Raw genomic sequence first — 10,178 nt, forward strand, 5'->3', positions numbered from 1 at the left:
CATGGTCACAAAATGGCTGCTTTGGCTCCAACCCTTGCAGCTGGTAAGAAGAAAGAAGTTTAGACTGTGCATTTAGAGAGCAGAGACATCTCAGCAGGTGTGGAGTAGATGCAGACATTTTGTGACCACAATTTTTATGTGAGACAAACCCCGTTTGGTTAAACCACGATTATTTAAATTTTCTGTTATATCAGATGTACATAATCTTTATTTTTTAAAGATTTTATTTATTTATTAGAGAGAGAGAAACAGCATGAGAGGGGAGAGGGTCAGAGGGAGAAGCAGGCTCCCCACTGAGCTGGGAGCCCGACGTGGGACTCGATCCCAGGACCCCGGGATCATGACCCGAGCCAAAGGCAGTCGCTCAACCAACTGAGCCACCCAGGCGCCCCATAATCTTTTTTTTTTTTTAAAGATTTTATTTATTTATTTGAGAGAGAGAATGAAATAGAGCATGAGAGTGGGTAGGGTCAGAGGGAGAAGCAGACTCCTTGCTCAGCAGGGAGTCCGATGCGGGACTCAATCCCGGGACTCCAGGATCATGATCTGAGCCGAAGGCAGTCGCTTAACCAACTGAGCCACCCAGGTGCCCTCAGATGGACATAATCTTAATGAAAAATAATCAGAGTCCCCAGCTCCTAAAATAGAGGGTTCTCAGTAATCATTTGTAGAATGAGTGAATGAAATGCACATGCAGCCCTAAATCTTGTGGCAATAGATGGTCTGAAGATAGTAATGAGTGCAGAACCACAGAGCAGCATGACTCCAGAGACCCATTCACGTCACAGTCTTTGTACACAGCTCTCCTGGAACTCAACTCAGCACAGTGTAGAGACTGCCCCAGGAATTGTGCAACGTGGGACATTATTCAGATCATCCCAACTGCATATACATCAGTTTTCATGATTTTCATGTAAGTGAAAAAGCATAATTCAAAATTCCTTGCAAAAGTTATTTAAAAACTTGTTGATCTCCAAGAATATGCTACTCTGAGGGATAATGTCCAGAAGAACAATGTGGCCCTGAGATTTTCAGTCCCAAAGAGGTGACCACATAACCCTTGAAAGGTAGGTGCCTCCTTTTAGCACATTTTATGGGTAGCCAATGGGCTTTATTTGCTATTAACTAGTTATATAACTTCAAGAGACAGAAAAAAGGGGCTCCTGGGTGGCTCAGTCATTAAGCGTCTGCCTTTGGCTCAGGTCAAGGTCCAAGGGTCCTGGGATCGAGCCCCACATCGGGCTCCCTGCTTGGAGGGAAGCCTTCTTCTCCCTCTCTCACTCCCCCTGCTTGTGTTCCCTCTCTTGCTGTGTCTCTCTCTGTCAAATAAATAAATAAAATCTTAAAAAAAAAAAAAAGCCAATGTTCCCAGGGACCATAAAATTAAAAATTTTTTTGAGATACCAGTAAGAAAACTGAATTTGGAATCAAAATACAGATATTTGTTTGTTTGTTTTTTTAAAGATTTATTTATTTATTTTGAGAGAGTGAGAATGAGGGAGAGAGAGAGAGCACATGAGAGGGGGGAGGGTCAGAGGGAGAAGCAGGTTCTTCCCTGAGCAGGGAGCCTGATGCAGGACTCGATCCCGGGACTCCAGGATCATGACCTGAGCCGAAGGCAGTCGCTTAACCAACTGAGCCACCCAGGCGCCCCAAAATACAGATATTTGAATCCCAGTTCCTAGACTTACTAAATGTGTAACTTAGAGCAAGCCTTTTAACCTCTGTGAGACTTTATTTTCTAATTCATAAAATATTAATGCTGTTGGTTTAGAAAGAGCTCAAAATCTTCACAACTCTCTTCATAACTAAGGAAAAGAATCACAAAGAGCCCTGTGGGAATACCATTCTAGGGGACGGCTTTTAGGGCCAACTCTGATCATTTGGCAATTGTTTTTCTGGAGCATTATGTTGAGAAGGATTCTGAGATGGAATCCAGATTCAGAAGGAAGAAGTAGTGTGATCAATTAACAGTGTCTGCCCATGAGAGAGTAGCTATGCATATAGCCAGGTATTTGCTACCCCAAATGAGGTAGCAGCATAAATCCATAGAAAGCTTTTAATTAAGTGGCGTAAATCCGGGCACAGTATGGGATGGAATGGGATGGAATGGAATGGAACAGAATGGAGAGCAAAAAAGAGAACCATAGACTGGCTACCTGGACCACTAAAGAATCCACCTTTTCACACAGCCCTCTTAAGCTACTTGGAGCCATCAGACTTCTCTTATAGTTGTTTGTGCATATTGTCTTTTCATTTTAGACTATAAATCCCTTGTTCTGGGACATTGGATAGAGTTGATAATGTTTGTTGGATGAATGAGTGAATGAATAAATGAATGAATGAATGAGTGAACAAATAAACAGCTTTCCTACTTCTCTCTGTATGATGGTGAACAGGTCCTTACTGTAACTACATCAACTATATTTTGATACGTTCTCAACAACTTACAGAGCACATTCACCTCCATTAGCTCATGGAAAAAAATGTCTACATGTGCTTCTCTCCTTACTAAATGTTCAGCAACTTCCAAGTTAGAAGCCAGCACAGTTTAGGACAAGATGGAACTACACTCTTCTTTCAGCCACAGGGTACCTACCAATTAGCACAACCTATTTTTTCACTCATAAAGCCCTATTTATCGACAGTGTAACATAAAACTATTTTTGAATTCTAAACTTGGCCTACAAGTGTACAGTTTATTTTTACTAGGTACTCTTTAAAAGCAACTCTTTCCACCCCCTCAGGGCACCTATGAATGTATACAAGAAGTAGGCTGGTATACAAGGCGTTCAGCAAGTTAAACCATATATCTTATGGGGTTAAGTGAAAGAAATGTGGGGATTCTCTTTAAAAATGATTAAGCTGTGTGGAAAGACTCTGTATCCTGATTATTGTTTATTTTTTCCCCTTTGCTTTCGTCCTTCTGCAGCCTGCCTGTCCTGAGATGTAAGCTCCACAAGGCCCAAGGTCTTAGTTTTGTTTGCCAGTGTAGCCCATGCACCTAGAATGTTGACCAGCACTCGATAAACCCTTCATAATGAAGGAACAAACTGGAACACAAAGCAGCTAAATTGCATGGTGTAGAGCCAGCAATCTGTAAAGGATTGTTGTTGAAAGTATAAGAATAGATCATTTCATCTATAAAACAGGAACATTTTCTCTTATAAGTTATGAAATACATAAAATTATTCCTGGAAACATTTTCATGAAATTATCCATACTATAAGGCTCACTTACATTCACCCTTACTTATCCCTTTGCTGAATTGCCTCTTTTTATTTCTGTTCCTTCTACCTGTATGCCCTTCCTGCAAGTGCAAATTCTACCCAGACCTTAAGGCCTGACCCAAGAGCTATCCCTTCCAAAAAAGCCTTCTGCAAACTAATTTCTCTCTCTCTCTCTCTCTCTTTTTTTTTTGAGTCCTTATAATGCCTGATTTGTACTTCTCTTAAGAGAAAAAAAAAAGACTCATTCTATTATAAACCTTATTATAGTTATTTTAGGAATATTTATTTATATACTTATTTTTTAATTCCTTCGGTGGCTGCCACCCAGGTGCCCTGGCGCCATTCTCCCACCTGCAGCGTCTCCAGCACCACGTGCCGCACAGGAGGGGGGCTGCGTGGCCCTCGGAGGCTGCTAAGGGTGGGCCTGGGTTTTCAGACCCAGACAACCTGGATGACCCCACTGTGGAGGTCAAGGAGGTTGAGGAGGTCAAGGTGTCATTGGAGGCAATGTTCCCAGGAGCCATTGCACAGGCAAATGCAGACACAGACACAGATGGAGGCGGTTGGCCCCCCCTCCCTAGGCACAAGCTGGGGACATTTTAATAGACTGTGAATCTATTCACCCTCACACTTGAAACAACAAAATGGACAGAACATATGGAACAACAATTTTTAAGACATGGGCCATGAGGCAGTGAAGGATAGTGATTCCTAAGGGTTGAGAAACAAATGAAATGAACCTACAATTGTCCCAACCCATTGTCTTAAGAGAGTTTTCAGGCTACAGTACCTGGAGGGGAGACTGAGGCAGAGCCTGACAGACACCCTGCACTGACGAGACATTCCTGAGAGTCTGGGGAGACAAGACAGCTGGAATTCACCAGAAAGAGTGCTGGGAAGGAGAGAGCTACACAGAGAGAATCTTGGAGATCTGTAGAGGCGCATCCACCAATACTCAGCAGAGGACTGACCAGTGCAGGTGTAAGGAAATACTCAGTGCTGGAGAGATAACCACCCTAAACTAAGGGTTAGAGAAACGAGGACCCAGTGCTGACACAGGGCTAGAAGATTGCCTGTTCCCCTCAGCCAAACTGGAAGACCTCATAGTTTACAGAGCATTGGGTAGATTACTCAGAAGAGCCTCTCCCCAGTAGCAGGAAATAATTAATCCTCAACTAAGCACAGCTCTGAGCCCTTTTAACAAATCTTAGAAGCAAGACCTGAGAGGATCAAACTGTTTTCAAGCAGCTTAACTGTATCCAAGAACAAAGCTCAAAAATACAAAAATAGCCAGCACCAAATAAGGTAAAATTCAGTGTCTAACATCCGGTAAAAACTTACCAGGCATGCAAAGAAACAAAAAAATGTGACCGGTAATGAGGATTAAAATCAATCAATAAAGGCAGACCTGAAACTGACCCATATGTTAGGAAAACAAACAAGGACTTTAAAACAATTGTTACAACTCCATATGCTGAAAAGATGAATTAAGGTCATAGAAGATTTGATAAAGAGGCAAATCAAACCTCTAGAAATGAAAATTACAATGTCTAAAGTGAAAAACACACTGGATAGGATCAGTGGTTTTGAAGATAAAGCAATAGAAAATATCCAAAGTGGAACTCAAGTAAAAAATAATTTAACAGTGCCTTCTCAGTGCACTATGGGATAACTTCAAGTGGCCAAAGGAGGGAAGAGAGAGAGGGGAACAGAAATAATATTTTAGGAAATAATGGCTAGATATTTTCCAAATATGATGAAATTTGGTGAAAACTGTAAACCATTAGTTCCAAGGATCTTGTTGAACCCCAAGCCCAAAAAACGTGAAGAAGATCATGTGAAGGCACATCATAACCAAATTACTCAAAACCAGAGATAAAAAGAAAATTTTAAAAACAGCCATGGGGCGGGGGGGGGGGGACAATGTTAAGTGTTAATGTTTAATGTTAACCTTAAACAATGTTAAAGATAAGGATGACATCAGACTTCTTGGAAACAATGGAAGTGAGAAGTTAGTGGAGAAACATCTATAAAATACTGAAAGAAAAATCTGTCAAACTATAATTGATACATGGTACAGACATCTTTCAAAAATGAAGATGAAATAAAAATTTTTTCAGACAGGAAAAGCTGAAGGAATTCATTACTGGCCAGCCTGCACTACAAGAAATGTCAAAGGACTTTTTTTAGGCAGAAGCAAAATGACACCAGTTGAAAATATAGATCTATACAAAGAAACGAAGAGCGCTGGAAATAGTAGCTATGGGGATCAATGTTTTCTGTCTTATTATTCAAATCTCTTTAAATATTTCTTTATTTAAGTAAACTCTGCACCCATTGTGGGGCTTGAACTCATGACCTGGAGATCAAGAGTCGCATGCTCTTCCAGCTGAGCCAGCCAGGCGCCCCTTCACTATTTAAATCTCTTTAAAAGATAATTAATGGGGGCGCCTGGGTGGCTCAGTTGGTTAAGCGACTGCCTTCGGCTCAGGTTATGATCCTGGAGTCCCGGGATCGAGTCCCGCATCGGGCTTCCTGCTCGGCGGGGAGTCTGCTTCTCCCTCTGACCCTCTTCCCTCTCGTGCTTTCTATCTCTCATTCTCTCTCTCTGAAATAAATAAATAAAATCTTTAAAAAAAAAAAGATAATTGATGGGGCACCTGGGTGGCTCAGTCGTTAAGCATCTGCCTTCGGCTCAGCGTTCTGGGATCAAGCCCTGCGGGAAGCCTGCTTCTCCCTCTCCCACTCCCCCTGCTTGGGTTCCCTCTCTCGCTGTCTCTATTTATTTATTTGACGGAGAGAGAGAGAACCCAAGCAGGGGGAATGGCAGGCAGAGAGAGAAAGCAGACTCCCTGCTCAGTGGGGAGCCCGATGCAGGGCTCGATCCCAGGACCCTGGGACCATGACCTGTGCCAAAGGCAGACGCTTAACTGACTGAGCCACCCAGGCGCCCCTATTCTTATACTTTCATAGCTGTTTTTATACCTGTGTTATCTTTACTATTAGACTTAGAGTGTAATCCCTTTATGCTAGTATCCTAATTACTCCTCTTTTAAGATTCTGTGATGTATACTAGTCTAATATACAGTGAATTGGTCTTTGCAGACAAGCTCCCTTATTTCTTGTTTGTCCTCCAGGAAAATGATTGGAGGGGAGAAGGAGCCAGCTCGCTGAGAGATGGGGTTTTGCATGGATGAGAGGAATCCCTGAGGAGGCTGTTTTCTAGCAAGCATCTGCTTGGAGCCAGTGGACACCCCCTGCTGCTTATCTGGGTCTGCTATTTAGCCTTAGCATAAATTGCATTACTGATGGCCTTGGCAAAATCACAATCTGAAACTAAAAATATGAAAAGCAGCAGGAAGAAACTAGTAAAGAAAGACATTAGTCAATTAATAATGGCCAATTTAATCAGCTCCCCAGGAAGGAAGAGGAAATGAACACTCAGCCACCACTAGAAGCTTTACGTAGGGAAACTCACTTAATCCTGTGAGTGATGCATTAGTCAACCTCGACAGATGAAGAAATGGAGATTTGGAAAAGTAAAGTATCATGCCCAAGATCACACAATGGATAGCCTCAGAGTTCTACTTAAACAATCCCTGGGTCTTTCAGATAAAAAAAAAACCAAAGGCAGCATTTTAAAGTGACATATTCCCAATTTTATTTAGAAGTCTACCATCTGTAATTACCTCAAATGTGTTTTATTTTTTCATCTATAAAGAAAAAATGAAAATATTTATAAGATGTTTAAAAATTCTCAGACTATAAACACATACAGATGCATACATATTTCTTAGCAACGTAAGGAAGTAATATCACAAAGTTATCGTAATTTAAGTAAATAATACCGCAAGGAAAATTATAATATTCAAGAAAAGAAAAACAGTTTCTTAAGTCTTAAGTTCTCTCAGTTGTACTTAGAAAGAAAACTCAAAGGAGATGTCAGGATTAATAGGATAGTAGTGCATCATAATTCTCTGTTAATTTGAAATGCACTCTCTGTGGATGCTGAAGATTTGAAGACCTTTCTAAAGAACCAAAGTGAAAAATCTAAATTGCTTTTTGGTTATAATAACCTAATTTCTTTAGTAGCTATAGGATAAACCAAGGACAAGAGCTCTTTATTATAAACAGATCCCACATTTTGAGGCTGTTGTTCGTGATTCAAAAAGAGGGAACAAAGATCTGCAGGGTGAATGTGATTTATTGCTCATGAAGTGGAGGTTGGATGGTGTAGTGAGTTGAATGGTGGCCCCCACCCCACCAAAAGATATGTCCGCATTAAATCCCTGGAACCTGTGAAGAGTCATTTATTTGGAAAACGGTCATTGTGGATGTAATTAAGTTAAGGATCTTGAAATGAGGAGATCATCCTGGATTATCTGAGCAGGCTCTAAATCCAATGACAAGTCTCGTTATAAGAAAAAGGGGGGGGAACCAACAGAGAAGGCAGAGATTGGAGTTTATGCTGCCCCAAGCCCAGGAAGCTGGAAGAGGGAAGGAACATTCTTTCCTAGGGCCTTCCGAGGGAGCACCGCCCTACTGACACCTTGATTTCAGACTTCTGACTTCAAGAACTCTAAGAGAATAAATGTACGGTTATAATCCACCAAGTGTGTGGTCATTCATTATGGCAGCCCTAGAAAATTAATACAAATGGGGGCAGTTTAACCAGAAAAACTTGTTTCAGTGAAGGGTTGCTCCTCAGAGCCAATTTTCCCTCTTTCCTAGCCAAAGAATGGATGAAGACTCTTGATAATGAAATGTAATTTCTAAGGGGAAAACGTGTCATTATGATGATACAGAGTTAACTGTTGCCTGCGGTGCAGAATGATTTAAGTTTGCAAATTCCACAATTGTTCTAATAGACTGATAGATGATGGCTGTTGTTCCCTGAGGATTAAATTATTTTCTATTATGGTTTAGGAGAAATTTAGGATGGAAACTTTTCTCAAGTGCACAAATTTCCCTAGTTTTGTTTTTTTTCCCCCAAAATGCCTATTACAAAGCTTTGAGTAAATGAATAGAAAAGGAAATTTAGTTACAATGAAAATGAGGCAACAATCTATCTAGCCAGCAGGTCTATAGTGCCCCAGGGCTGATTTAGCTCAATCACAGGGTCAAACTCATAATGCATGTTGCATAATCATTTGCAACTACGCTATGCCTTAAAGTTGTGGTTTTTAGGATGTTATATAGTCAGGATGAGTGCTGTTTTCAAGAATTGCTTTTGAAGAACAACCGGGCAACTTGAAAATGTTCTTGACTTTGATCACCGAATCCACTTCTGCATATCTATCCCAATAAAATAACCCTAAATTTAAAAATAAAAAGTTATAAATGAAATGATCTTCTCATAGGATCACTTAAAAGAGCAAAATATTAGTAAATGTAATCGTGGAATGGTTTAAAAATTCTCTGTTGTTTTTGGATGGCTCAGTCGGTTAAGCGTCTGACTCTTGATTATAGCTCCAGTCGTGATTTCAGTTGTGAGATCGAACCCTACATTGGGCTCTGTGCTCAGTGGGGAATCTACTTGAGATTCTGTCTCTCCCTCGCCTTCTGTCCCTTCCCCACCCTCTCTCTCTAAAATAAATAAATAAATAAAATCTTTTAAAAATATCTATCTTGTTTGGAATATCATGCAACCATTAAATATGGTGCTTTTGAAGACTCTATAGTAAACTGGACACATCTTTTAATAATAATATATAAGAGCAGCCTGAAAAAATGAACTTAGAAAATGATTAAAACAATGTAAAAATTATGCCTGGAAAAACTGATAGAGGCAAATACACTGAAAAGTCAGATAACAGAAGGTATACAGGCCATGGTTCCTCGTATTCATTTTTAAAATGTTATCATAATTGTTTTGGTTCAAGTTGTGAACTGAACAAAGCCAATTTGGTCATGTGCAACCACTGCTTTTTTTTTTTTTTTTGGTCAATATGAATAGCTCTGAATAGTATATATAACTATGCACCTTCTCTCTCCTTCCCTTATATGCTCAACATCCTAACTACCAGGTAGTATCTTAAAATGAAAGCAAGTGTCAGACCAAATTCGGGCATGCATTCAAGCATTCCTTAGAAAAAGATACTAAAAGAGTGTGTATTACTTGTTCTGCTAGCTGGATGAAGTCCTTATGTTCTGAAATTTTAGGTGCTCTACCACCTTTATATGAAAAATCTGCATAAAAAAACGGGATTCAAGGTATAGTCATCAAGGTATAGAGTCGGCATGGGGTAACCAGAAAACTTCCAGTTATTAACTGGTCCCAGAACTGTTTAGGAATCAGCCTTTTTGCACCATTTTTTCCACCTTTTTTTCCCCCCACACCCTGGATAGTGTATCTTCAAAATATTTTAGCCAGTCTCATATCCTGACAGCCACTGGTGTCATAAACAAAAACTCATTTTTAATACATGCCCTGTATTTAATACATCCCCTGTATTTAATAAAACTCATTTTAATACATCCCCCTAGCAGAGGAAAAGGTAACCTCTCTCTAGTAGAAGATGTCATCTGTAGCAGCCTCTATAATTCTTTTTATAAGCAAGGTTAAACATTCATTCAAAAATTCTTAGACATATCTTTAGTCATAAAGTCAAGAAAGGAAGAAAAAAACCTCACCTCAAATAAACAATAGCAATAGATCCACAGGTGATTCAGATATTGAAGTTAACAGATGTGGGTTTTATTTTTTTTCTTCTAAAGATTTTATTTATTTATTTGACAGAAAGAGAGAGAGAGAGAGAACAAGCAGGGGGAGTGGGAGAGGAAGAGGCAGGCTTCCCGCCAAACAGGGCGCCAGATGCGGGGCTCGATCCCAGGACCCTGGAACCATAACCTGAGCCAAAGGCAGACGCTTAACTGACCCAGGGGCCCCTGGATGTGGGCTTTAAAATAACTATGAATAATATGTTCAAGAAAATTGGGAAAAAGATA

Source organism: Callorhinus ursinus, unplaced genomic scaffold, assembly GCF_003265705.2.
Source record: "Callorhinus ursinus isolate GAN/ISIS: 27379988/994484 unplaced genomic scaffold, GSC_fseal_2.0 scaffold12, whole genome shotgun sequence".
NCBI classification, from domain to species: Eukaryota; Metazoa; Chordata; class Mammalia; order Carnivora; family Otariidae; genus Callorhinus; species Callorhinus ursinus.